This window comes from Lepisma saccharinum, chromosome 13 (genome assembly GCF_977018435.1).
Source record: "Lepisma saccharinum chromosome 13, izLepSacc3.1, whole genome shotgun sequence".
Taxonomy (NCBI): domain Eukaryota; kingdom Metazoa; phylum Arthropoda; class Insecta; order Zygentoma; family Lepismatidae; genus Lepisma; species Lepisma saccharinum.
Genome location: NC_139241.1, coordinates 62,464,390 through 62,476,926, shown reverse-complemented (window position 1 = coordinate 62,476,926; position 12,537 = coordinate 62,464,390). Strand labels below are relative to the sequence as shown.

The 12,537-nt window shown below is 40.1% G+C and overlaps 1 long non-coding RNA gene across 1 annotated transcript in view; it reads right to left on the bottom strand.

The window, feature by feature from the left end:
• The window catches only part of LOC145997360 (uncharacterized), a 28,045-nt gene extending 15,508 nt beyond the window's left edge, over positions 1–12,537 (bottom strand). The window contains exon 1 of the long non-coding RNA XR_014442892.1: positions 12,397–12,537. This is a non-coding gene — a long non-coding RNA (uncharacterized LOC145997360). The remainder of the gene's footprint in view (positions 1–12,396) is intronic.

The following is a 12,537-nucleotide window of genomic DNA, read 5'->3' as shown; positions in this document are numbered from 1 at the left end:
TTCAGATAAAACCCAGGTAGGGTTTTTCAGGTTATGTTTATAAATATATACAGGTATTGGACAAAATAATGGAAACACCTGTGGAAGTCTGAACATATTTTCAATGTGCCTGGTAACACTGAGCACGGCGAAAATCAACCTTCTCTTGTTTGTTGCAGGTAGTATGGACTGTGCACTGCCAGTAGAGTGAGGCAGTGTGGTAGTGGACTTTATGCACGTGTGGTGAGTGACCAGTATGTCCGATCTGACGTAGTTTGAAAGAGGTCGAATTGTTGGTACCTGTGTCGCTGGAGCATCTGTGAGCAAAACAGCGACATTATGCGGTGAAACACAAGGCACGGTCTCGAAAGTCATGACTGCATACACAGTGCACAGTAAAACAGGGTCTGCTAAGCACAATAGTGGTCGAAAGACGAATCTGCAGGAGAGGGACTGCTGGGCCTTGAAGCATATTGTGACGTCATACAAAGGAAACAACGGCTGCCAAAGTGACTTCAGAACTTAATCAGAACCTAAACACCAGCGTCATGCAAAACAGTGAGGCGGGAACTGCATCAAATGGGTATCCATGGGCATATTAATACATGATGTTCTGACTTCCACAGGTGTTTCCATTATTTTGTCCAATACCGGTATATTTTAAAAATGAAATACATTTTTCCCTGATAGTAATATATTGGAACATTCAATTTGTATTGTTTTAGTTCACTGAATCAAAAACTATTTAATATTTTCTGTTAACATTGTTAAGAATGGACAATCAAGGTCTCACACCTTGAAATGATTAAACTAAAAACATACAAAACCTGTGCCGCAAGACTATTTAGGGCCCAGGCCTACATACTGACTGCCGGCTGCACTCCCACCCAATCCTACTCTTATGAGGTGACATGTGGTCAGCACGACGAACCCCCAGTCGTCGTTGTAGGTTTTCATAACCTGGTTATGCTACTCATTCGTAGCTCCCCAATTTAATCATGATGGTGAGTGTTTACCAGTCTCATACGCAGGCCGAAATCTCAAGAGAAAATCTGTTACATTTCCCCAAGGAGACTCAAACCTGCACACGTCCCATAGCTGGAACCCAAAGCATGACCTCACAGACACAGTGTGGGACAAATGAAAAATGTGACAACAGTTTCATTCTACTCTTGCTGGATGGCGTAATATTCAATATATATCTATGATTATTTCCCAGGGTTGCACACTGCAATACTATACTAATACTTGATAGCTGTGGTGGTTTAGTCAACCTACGTGGTGGAGTGGTTAGCACAGCATACTGCAATGCCAGGGGTCCAGGGTTCGAAACCTGGTTCGGACGTGGATGTTTATGTTTGTCCCAATGATAATACAGAGAGCCGGCCCCCATGGTGAAATGGTAAGCACATCGCACTACGACGGCAGGGGTACCGGGTTCGAATCCTGGCCTGGGCATGGATGTTTGTGAGTGTTCATTCATCAATTTCATCCTATCATCACTCATTCTGATCTTCGCAATTACCTAGCAGAAAGTGGCAGAAAAGCAAAGTAAAATAAATCAAATCAATCAAGAAAGCAAACCCCACATTACTGGCCTCTCCGATGGCTCAGTGATGTCGACCTCCATGCCAGTGTGGTTAGCACAGCAGCTGCGATGCCAGGGGTTCTGGGTTCAAGTCCTGGATAAGACATGGGTATTTGTGTTTGTCCAAATGAGAAAAACTGAAAATTGAGAAAAACCGAGAAATGTAAAAAGTTGAGGAAAATGTGAAAATAATTGTAATACTCCGCATAGGGGTGTTCCATTACAAAAAAAAGAGGTAGCGTCGCTGTTGTAATCCAGGGTTCCCGGCTTTGATACCCGGCGGAGGCACATAGTGGTTCGGATTCTAATTCTAACTGTAGGTCCAGTCCCCTTACTGTGCATAAAATGGACTTAAAACGCCAACTCAATCAATGAAACTCCCATTAAAATTAGCCACGATGGATATTTTTTTTAGTACAATTTTAAGCCCCTAAAGTGTATTATCCACTCTTACAATTCTCACTCCCAGAAAAACACCCTGCGAGTGCGTACGCTGGTGAGTAGCATGCGTGTGTATATGAGAGTTGATTTTAATTTGACAATGTCCGTCTCTTCTTCTCTCTCTCTCTCTCACATAAATATATATGTATGTATATGGTGGGGAAAAGAGAAGCAAACAGAAGGTAAGATTAAGGATTGGAATGTGGAATGTCAGAACCCTGTTACAGACTGGAAAGCTAGAAAACTTAAAGGCAGAAATGAGAAGAAACAAAGTAGATGTTATGGGAATATCAGAAGTGAGGTGGGAACAAAATGGTGAAATAGTGAGTGATGAGTTCAAGATTATTTTTATTTTATTTTTTGAAATTATATATTTCAAGGTGGGCGGTATGTTGCCCCCACAATGTACTTGGATCCAACATGGCGGCCAAGATATTTTTCTTTATATTAGCCAAATAGGTGTTAGCAACACTTGTCTTCGAGTGTGCAGCAAGTATGGATGCAGGACTTCGTTTTGTGTCTACAGTTTTATATCTTGTCATCTGTGTGACAGGGAATGTGTAATGTATGTAAACATATGTGTGTGTCATTAAACATGTAGTTTACATAAGGTGAGTGCCCTTTGCAAATTCACCTACCGAACCACCGAAAGTTTTTGGATGCAAATCGGAACGGGGCTCGCTCCCCGACATGGTCCTCCATAGCCGGATTTGTGACATTCTGTGAAAGTGATTCTAGTGACTTGGTGCTTTTCTACATGCATAATTGTGAACTGTGACTGTGAGCGTGCATTTGTGTGATAAAGACAGTCTCGACACAGAACTTCTTATCACACTTTTCGTATTTTTCGTTCGTTAGTTCCTCGCCCGCGAGACGCGAACAAAGAAACTGACGTCATCAAGGCGTGGTGCTGGCCTAAACAAGCATCTTTCGTTACCAGCGTGTAGTGCAATCCGGTTTGCCAAATTTCGGTCGGTTCGCAGTTCGTGAACGTGCCAAAATGGAGCGAATTCTCGCAGCAAAGACAGTGCTAAAACGTAAGATTACACGTCTCGAGAATCATGTCAATTCCGGGACTTTAGGCAATGCCACGATGTCTTTGTGTGGTGATAAAGCGACGCAACTACCAAGTGACTGCTAACAACTATTAATTGATCTTCCTGCAAGGGATGCTAGTGACTTCGAAAGGTATGAAGGTGAATTAGGTGTGGAAGAAGACAGACTTGATCACATTGTCTACAAGCATCGGTCAGTACAATTAACGGCATCAGGAAGTCTTACATCAGTGACGTCATCATCACGTGACAGCCCACCCCAGCAACAAGTAGGTGAAGCTAAACTACCGAGATTGGAAATTCCTTCCTTCAGTGGATCGCTGGAGGACTGGCTAAGTTTTCATGATTTGTTTAGTGCAAGTGTCGACAAAAACGCGAACTTAAGTGGTGCACAAAAACTTCAGTATTTGAAGGCTTCTCTCAAGGGCGAGGCTGCCTTGCTTATACAATTGTTAGCAGTGACAGATGAAAACTATCAACACGCGTGGGAGTTGCTCAACAACCTCTATTCTAACAAGAGGGAATTAGTTAGCAACACTGTCCAGCGACTGGTGAATCAGCCGCAAGTGAATAAGAACACGCACACAAATTTACGTCGTCTTATCGACACTACAAATGAGTGCATTCGTGTTTTAAAGGTGCTCGGTGTACCTGTTGAATCTTGGGACACGATTCTTGTTTATCATACAACAAAAAAACTCTATTCTGAGTCAAGAAAACAATGGGAACTCTCTCTCACGTCGCAAGAAGTGCCTAGTTTTTCCGAGTTGACCCAGTTCCTAGATCAGTGTGCGCGTGCATTGTCGTCAATGGCAAGTGAAAACAACAATCGGCGGAAGGTGGTGAGTCATAGTAAGCCTTCAACCTCTTCCTTTGTAACATCAGCTGTTTCCTTCTGCCCGAAATGCTGCACCAAGCAACACAAACTACACAAGTGTGAAGAGTTTCTTCAAATGTCCGTGCAACAAAGGCACAGTTTTGTGAAAGAGAAGGTGCTTTGCTTTAATTGTTTTCAACAGCACAAATTAAGAGTATGTACATCAAACGGGTGTCACCTCTGTGGAAAATATCACCATACTTTAATTCATTTTGACAAGGCTAACAAGAATGGGCAGTCGACCAGTTCCTCTCCCCCAAGTGTCATCTCATGTTGCAGAAAACAAGTTACTTAAATCCTCTGGTGTACCACAAGTATTGTTATGTACTTCTATTGTTAATGTTAAAAACAAACAGGGTTACTTTCAGCCTTGTCGTGTGCTCTTAGACTCGGCGTCGGAAGTGTCCTTTGTGTCTGAGACATGTTTACGAAGGTTGCAGTTACCTAAGCAAGGCACAAACATAAATGTTTCTGGCACAACTGAAAGGGGTGTTTACACAGTCAATGCTATAGCTAATGTTCAATTTCTGTCAAAGTGCAAGACACAACTGTACAGTGTAAGGGCTGTGGTAGTGAAGAAAATCACAGGTAATTTGCCAAGGGTGCAAGCACCAGGGGCGTGCACTCGGTCACACATACAGGGCTTACCCTTAGCTGATCCTACATTTAACGTGAGTGCTCCTGTAGATATTTTACTGGGCTGTGATATTTTTCCTTTATTGTTGGGAAGTGGACGCTGCGTGGGACCTCCTGGTACTCCATCAGCATTAGAAACAGTCTTCGGTTGGGTGTTATCAGGGCAAATTGATGGTAGTGTTGGTAATGCAAATACCAACTCAGTCTCATCTTTCCATGTGTCATGTGATTTGAATACTAACGTACGTAATTTCTGGGAACTTGAAATATTACCAACCCTTAATCATTTAACGTCAGAAGAGAAAAAGTGTGAAGCACATTTCATAGCAACTCACCAACGAGAGAATGGTCGATATGTAGTTAGCTTACCATTTAAGAACGATGATGTGGTGTTAGGGTTTTCAAGAGAAACAGCAGTTAAGAGACTTAAAAGTCAAGAACGCAGACTTTCTCACTCCCCTGAACTTCGTAAACAGTATAATGCTTTCATGACTGAGTATAGAGAACTTGGACATATGGAACTCATATCCCCCCTGAAGAAATACATAAGGTGCCTAGTGAAAGCTAGTATTATCCTCATCATCCTGTATTTAACACAGTACGACTTCACCTATTCGTGTACTTTTTGATGGCAGTTGTAAAACGTCTACAGGTGTTTCTCGTAATGACACTTTAATGATTGGCCCTAAGTTACAAAGTGATATCATTAGTGTGATATTACAATTCAGAATACATTAAGTAGCCCTAACTTCTGACATCTCAAAAATATATAGACAAGTGAAAATTAATCGAAAGGATACAGACTCTCAGAGAATTGTGTGGAGAGAGGATCCTAGTGAACCATTTCAAGACTTCAGATTATTGACTGTCACTTATGGTACTGCTTGTGCACCATACTTAGCTACGAGGTGTCTGCAACAATTACGTGAAGATGAAGGTGCAAATTTCCCCCTTGCTTCAAATGTGTTACTTAATCATGTGTACATAGACGATTTCTTAAGTGGGAGTGATTCTACGGAGGGTGCTATAGAACTGTACCATCAACTAACCCAACTCCTGCTTAAAGGTGGTTTTGAACTTCGCAAATGGTCATCTAATGATCCTAAGGTGTTAGACAGTATTCCGAGCGAATTGCTTGAAAGAAACATGCCGTTTCAATTTAATTACAGTGACTGTAAGAAAACATTGGGGATTCAGCGGTGTCCGTCCTTGGATCATTTCTCCTTCAATGTAGTGAGTCCAATTGTGCATTCTGTGTTGACCAAGCGACTTCTCCTCTCAGAGATATCTAAGTTGTTTGATCCTTTGGGCTGGCTATCACCTACCACAGTGAAAGCCAAATTATTGATACAAGAACTGTGGAAATTAGAACTTGACTGGGATGATGAACTTCCAACTAATGTAATTGATGAGTGGGTTAGTTACTACAGTGATTTACCAAATTTGCAAACTATTAGAATTGAACGTTGCATCATTCCAAAAGACTGTATCGAGCTTCATTTAGTCGGGTTTTGTGATGCATATGAAGCAGCCTATGCAGCGGTTGTTTACCTTAGGTGTGTGTGTGTGCTTATGAACAAGTACAGGTTAAACTTGTTGCCTCAAAAACAAGAGTGGCTCCTCTGAAAAAGATAACACTTCCACGACTGGAACTTTGTGCTGCATTATTGTTGGTTCGCCTCATTACTTATGTGCGAAAAGCATTGCCAGTCAACTTCACAACTGTTACCTCCTATTCGGACTCCAAAATAGTTTTAGCTTGGATAGCTTCATGTCCTAGTCGTTGGAAAACTTTTGTGGCGAATCGGGTCTCTAAAATACAAGAGGAAGGTGATATAAAGTGGTGTCATGTCAGCAGTAAAGACAATCCTGCCGACTGTGCAAGTCGTGGGATTCCCCCTTCCAGCTTAGTGACACATTATTTATGGTGGCAAGGGCCTCCATTTTTACATGAGCTACAATTGCTTGAAAACAAGTGTGACATACAAGAATGTAGTGAAGTGAGTGTAGAACAGAAGCAGTCTGTTGTAAGCCTTGTGTCAACACAAGACAACCCATTATTTGAGAGGTATTCTTCTCTAAATGAACTGCAACATGTAGTGGCCTGGTGTAAACGTTTCATTTTCAATGCCCGCAACAAAACTAACAAACTGCATGGTCCATTGAGCACTAAAGAGTTGTGGGACACACTTCTGGTGTTAGTGAAAATTGTGCAACAGAGTGAATTTGCCAGTGAAATTAATGCTCTTAACAATTGTTTACTCTTATCTTCAGGGAGTATCTTTCATAGTTTAAATCCATTTTTTGATGAACTAGGTGTTCTCAGGGTGGGCGGCAGATTGAAACAAAGTAACATTCCATACAGTGCCAAACATCCTATTTTGCTGCCCAAGAAGCATAGATTAACAGACTTTCACGGTGGCAACTTACACAAAATTTGATGCAACATTTCTGGAAACGTTGGTCTCGAGACTATCTCACCCAGCTGCAACAATGTTCGAAGTGGAGAACACAACAGAAAAATCTTCAAGTTGGTGATTTGGTTCTCATCAGAGATGATCAGCTTCCTCCACAGCAATGGAAACTTGGAAGGTTCATCCAGGTACTGATGGACTCGTAAGGACAGCTACAGTGAAAACCAGTACCGGCAATTACAAAAGACCAATTGTAAAGTTATGTCTTTTGCCACTGAATAATGATTGTGAAAATTGAAAAATTGAACATTTGCATTCAATAATTTCAAATAGTTCTAGTGTACAATATGTGTAAAATTGTTTTTCATATTTTTTGTTTGCAGTGTACAATTTTTTTTTTTTTTAAATTATATATTTCAAGGTGGGCGGTATGTTGCCCCCAGAATGTACTTGGATCCAACATGGTGGCCAAGACATTTTTCTTTATATTTGCCAAATAGGTGTTGGCAACACTTGTCTTCGAGTGCGCAGCAAGTATGGATGCAGGACGTCGTTTTGTGTCTACAGTTTTATCTTTTGTCATCTGTGTGACAATGTGTAATGTATGTAAACATATGTGTGTGTCATTAAACATGTAGTTTACATAAGGTGAGTGTCCTTTGCAAATTCACCTAACCAACCACCGAAAGTTTTTGGATACAAATCGGAACGGGGCTCGCTCCCCGACATAATGGGTGATTGGAATGCTGTAGCAGGAGAAAGGCAGGATGGAAGTACAGTAGGAAGATATGGATTAGGTGAGAGAAATGAGAGAGGGGAAAGCCTGGTAAATTTCTGTAAAAGAAACTCCCTAATTGTTGGAAACACACTGTTCCAGCAACATAAGAGAAGGAGATACACCTGGATATGTTCAAGAGATTGCAAAAGATACCAGATAGATTACATACTGGTACAAGAAAGATTTCGAAATTGGTTGAAAAATACGAAGACATTGCCAGGAGCTGACATTAATTCAGACCACACCTTGCTAATATGAGAAATCAATCTTAGATTGAAGAAGATAACACAAAATCAGATGAGCAAGAAACCCCACTTAGAGAAGCTAAGGGAAGAAGACGAAAGACAAAAATTTGCAGAACATTTCCAAGGAAACTATAATAAGTTTAAAGCTAGTTGTAACAATAAGGATGAGATGTGGGATGGAATAAAAAGCTGCTTATAGAAGGCAGTGGAGAAACAATAGTCTACAGGGAAAGGAAAAGTGCAAAGAAACCATAGATTACTGAAAGTATGCTGGAAAAAATGGAGGAACGGAGAAAATCGAAGAACGTAAATACAGAAGAGGGAAGAAATAATTACATGATACTGAATAACCAGCTAAGAAGAGAAACTGACAGGGCAAAAGAACAATGGATGAAACAAAAATGTGAAGAAATTGAAGAACTGGAAAAAAGAGGAAGGTACGACTTGATGTATCGTGAAGTAAATTGCTTGGACTTCCAAATGAAGAAATGGAAAACAATGTGGATGATAGAAGACGAGGGAGGATGTGAAATCACAGACAAAAAAGGAATATCGAATGTGTGGGGAAAGTACGTTAAAGAGCTCTATGAGAAAGAGAATCGCCCAGACAGTCTGAATGTAGAAAATGAAGACGACGTGCCTGATGATGAGAAAGGATACTATATCCTGAATGAAGAATTTGAGCAAGCACTCAAAGAAATGAGGAATGGGAAAGCAACGGGCACTGATGAAATTGCTGTTGAACTTATCAAATGCCTGGGAGATGGAAAAAGAGAAATACTGCACTTATGAAATGAAATCTATGAGAAAAGCAATGCCAGAAAATGTTCTGAGTACAGGACAATCAGCTTGATATCTCACTCGGCAAAAATTCTTCTAAGAATTCTGAACAGACGCCTATACTCAAAGGTCAGTGGCGAGTTAGAGGAAGAACAGTTTGGTTTCAGGAAAGGAAGAGGTACAAAGGATGCAATTGGTTTACTGAGGACCATTAGGGAAAGATATTTAGAGAAAGGAAAGGAGGTGTTTGTAGTATTTGTAGACCTGGAGAAAACCTTTGATAGAGTGAATTGGGTTAAACTTTTAGAAATTCTGATGAAAATTGGTATAGATTGGAAAGAGAGAAGACTTCTAAGCAACTTATACATGAATTAACGAGTTAAAGTGAGAAAAGGATACGAAATGACAAGAGGCTGTGAAATTGGAAGAGGAGTACGACAAGGATGTTGCCTATCTTACTTTGTTTAATATCTATTTAGAATATATAGTGAAAAATTGTTTCCAGGGCACAGGAGGTGTCAAATTGGGAGGAAGAAGAATAAACTGCATAAGATTTGCTGATGACATGGCATTATTCGCTGAGGATGAAAGAAGCATAAATAGTATGTTAGAAGAGTTAAACAGCAGCTGTGAGCAGTATGGGATGAAGATTAATGTAAACAAGACAAAGGCAATGGTCATAGGACGGAAACCAAGGAATATTAATGTGAGAGCAAACAGTGAAAGAATCCAGCAAGTGGATAGCTTCAAGTACCTCGGATGCACTATAAGCAGTGACATGAGCTGCAACCAAGAAGTGAAAATGAGAATCGCAATAGCAAAGGAAGCTTTCAATGGAAGAAAAAATGTTTTTTGTGGACCCATGGACATAGGTCTAAGGAAGAGATTAGTGAAATGTTTTGTGTGGAGTGTAGCACTATATGGTGCAGAAACCTGGACGTTGAGAAGAAATGAAGAGAAACGACTCAAAGCTTTTGAAATGTGTACATGGTGAAAAATGGAGCATGTAAAATGGACAGACAAGGTAAGAAACGAAGTCGTACTAAAAAGAGTTGGTGAAAAAGATCTATACTGGAGACCATCAAGAAGAGGAAAAGAAACTGGTTAGGACACTGTCTAAGAAGGAACTGCCTGCTAAGGGATGCCTTGGAGGGAATGGTTGAAGGAGGAAAAGTCCGTGGAAGAAAGAGATATCAGCTTATGGATGATATTAAATTAACTGGGTCATATGCTATTACGAAGCATAAGACAGAGAATAGGGAAAGCTGGAGATTGCAGTGAAAAACCTGCCAATTAGGCAGAAAACAATGAATGAATGAATGTATATATACATACATAATGTTGTTTGTTGTTAAATTTCTTAATTGTTTCATAGATATATTTCTGCCATTTGGGACCCCCCCCCCAAATGATCAACCTAGCTACGTCCCTGGTTGCGAAAGAAACATATGCGTTCACATTAAATTATTGGAGAGGGGACAGTGTATAATAATAATAAATACCATGCAAACACAACACATTTCATTTTTCGGTAACATTATAGTATAGGGGTGACGGATTTCTTCAAATTTACAGGAGAAAATACTTACGGAAACCATTTTCTGTAGCGTTATGAAAGTTCGTGAATGTAGATTTTATCCATTTTAATGCGAATACATGTTGTTTTCTGCGAAAATCTCTGTCCGACACACTGTTTCTGCTACCGCCATATGCTTTCTGCATGAGAGCACAATGTTCCGTGTGTTAAGATGACGTAACCCCATAGTCAGTGTTTCAAACTCACAGTGTTTTCACTAGAACATGACGTTTCGAGTATTTTTTTTTTTTTTTTTAACTATGCTTGCCTAACCTAACATAACCTTACGGAAAATTGTTTCTGGGGCTAACGTGGATGGTTTTTGGGGCTAACGTCAATGGTTTGCGACGTATTAGCATAATTTCAAATCCAGGCACGAAAGTAGGTATTTTCCGGTGAACGAGGTTGCAGCACTGCATAAATCGACAAAACACTCGCACAACGCGCACTGAACCAGTACGCTATCACCGCCAAAATGTGTTACACAATCGAAATAACAAATAACAGTAAGTACTCGTAAATGTAAGAAACAGACATTATCTTAGTTAGAAATACATTATTTCACCTTAGGAAATGTTCCGCATTCCAAAATAGGGTAAAATTTTCGTATCCCCAAAACGTATTTCTTCAATTTTACAGGAGAAAGTACTTACCGAAATGGGTTTATTTATACTTTACGAAGGTCTTGGAATTTTGTTTTCACCTCGTTGAAATTTTTTTGCCGATAAATCATGTAATTTTCGACATTAATGTCACTCCGATGCACGAAAGCTGTTCCCTTGATGTGTGTCTACTACGTGAACCAAATATTTGCGAGCGTTTCATGACGTAACAACCGGTCAGTGTTTCCAAATGCGCAGTTTTGTAACTGTGTTACAGTTCTAGAACGTAAATAAACGTGAGTTACTGTTCATCATTTCTGATTACGAACTTGCGACAACATGACGTGCACAGGATCAGTACCGTGCTCAACGTGAGGTTGATGGGGGTTATAACCCCCCCCCCCTTTTCGCCCAGTATCTCTAAGGCTATTTATGAATGGTTCGTGGAGCTATTTATGAATGGTTCGTGGGGCTATTTATGAATGGTTTGTGGGGCTATCCGTGAATGGTTCGTGGGGCTATCCGTGAATGGTTCGTGGGGCTATTTGTGAACGGTTCGTGGGGCTATCTGTGAATGGTTTGTGGGGCTATTTATGAATGGTTCGTGGGGTTTTCGAACCCGAAAAAAAAAATTAATTTTGAAAAACAAATTTCACTATGTTTCCTAACCTAACAGAACCTAACCTAACCTTGCCGTGCATGGTTCGTGGGGCTATTTATGAATGGTTCGTGGGGCCTTTTATGAATGGTTTGTGGGGCTATCCGTGAATGGTTTGTGGGGCTATTTATGAATGGTTCGTGGGGTTTTCGAACCCGAAAAAAAAATTAATTTTGAAAAACAAATTAAACTATGTTTCCTAACCTAACAGAACCTAACCTAACCTTGCCGTGCATGGTTCGTGGGGCTAATATTTATGAATGGTTTGTGGGTCTATCCGTGCATGGTTCGTGGAGTTTTCGAACCTGGAATAAAATACAAAATCAGTAACACGAAAGTAGGTATTTTTCTATGAAGAAGATTGCAACACTGCATAACCAGTGATCATGGACTACGCTAGTCAAGATTTCTCCACCATATCGCGTGTAACGCAAGCGAAAGCGAACAAAATAAAAATACTCGATATTTCGAAAATTGAGATTATTTGCGTGCAAAAAACGAAACGCGAAATAGAAGAATCCTTACGAATGCAGAATATGTAAGTATCAATGTGAAAAATACGAAAATAAGGGAATTAGAGACGTATGGTGGTTACCGAAATTTTAATCAAAATAGTACGTTAGAAATGTAAAAAAGTTCGAAATATATGATTTATAGGTGTCACCCCCAGACTATAATAGTACCAAAAAACCTAAACCGTAGTGTTCTTGTTGCTTATTGTGAACCCATCATAACTTGCCGTTCCGCTCTAATATATTAAATCTTACCTTCGCAAGAATGTAATTTCCGAAAACCTATGACATCGTGCATTATGTGAAAGATTTATGAAACAGATTTTTATTAGCAATTTAAACTGGAAAGAAACTTCTAATTTCGGTGAAATTAACTCGGTCCAACGTCAAGCTTAT